The following is a 1253-nucleotide window of genomic DNA, read 5'->3' as shown; positions in this document are numbered from 1 at the left end:
TTTTTTAAAAGAAGAAAAAGGAAGAAATCGTTCTGTTTCACACCGCACACTCCTGACATACACACAAAATCTCTCCCTTCGTGTATTATTTATTTGATTGTCCCTTACATATTGCATTAAAAGTTATATATATATATATATATGTTATTATCATTTTTGTTACATTCATGCAGTACAAACGTATGGTGAAGGCTCGTGTGAAAGCGTTTACATAAACTTGAAACAGGCCCATAAAGGCTTCACGTTGCATTACAAGTGATAGCAACGACCATAACAATACAAAAAAAAAACAGTTAAAAGAAAAATCAGCAAAAGGTAAAGCAACTAACAGAATACTGTAAGTTCTTATTTCATGGCAAAACGACCTCGAATATATCACCTCACTAACACATCGTTGTTCTCATCCCTACTTTTATTTTTCTTTCGTTTTCCCTGTTTCCCTCATCTTCCTCATCCATAAAAGGAAAAAAAAACAACAATGAAATAACGATAATAACAGTAATAATAGTAATAATAATAGTGGTAGTAACAGTATTATTAAAGGGAAAAGAAAGGGAAAGGGAAATATAAAACGGTCGCGTATATTAATTCTTCCCCATTTCCATTATGTCCCCCACTTTTCTCCCACAGATTCACACACATATAATTCACTTCGTTGGTGTGGTGTAAAATAGTCAAGTATTTTTACATCCCCTTATGAGGGGAAGGTAAAGCAAAACATATGAAAAGAAATGGTGAAGTGGTGAGCCAAAAAGGGAGAGGAAAATACGCGATCCGGTGGATTAGTACACGGAGACATAAAACAAGAGGAGAGAGGGAAAGAAAAAAAAAGGGGAGGGCCGACAGGCTTCAGCACACGGGCACATATATAAAATGTACGTAAACAGATATGTTAGTTCGCGCGCAAGCGAAGCTTGGAGAGAACAATGGAAATGAACAAATAACAACAATAATGATAGTACCAATAACAATAATAATAATAATAATTGGTTGTGTGTTATGGGGTTAAAAAATTGCTCCCCATCATTCGGTGTCATCACTCTCCTCATCACCGTCTTCAAGCGCAGCATCACTGGAGGGATGTAATGTGTCGTGAATCCGCTTTAGTGTCCAGTCAAAAACATAATCCATATGATAACCTTCACGCACAAAAAGCTCACGGAAGAGACGTTTCAAATAACTGTAATCCGGTTTGTCCTCAAAATGTAGACTACGGGTGTAGTTCAAATATGCCGCAAACTCAGCAGGGAAGC

Source organism: Trypanosoma equiperdum (assembly GCF_001457755.1).
Source record: "Trypanosoma equiperdum strain OVI genome assembly, contig: ctg_642, whole genome shotgun sequence".
In the NCBI taxonomy this organism is placed as follows: domain Eukaryota; phylum Euglenozoa; class Kinetoplastea; order Trypanosomatida; family Trypanosomatidae; genus Trypanosoma; species Trypanosoma equiperdum.
Note: the sequence above shows the minus strand (reverse complement) of the source record.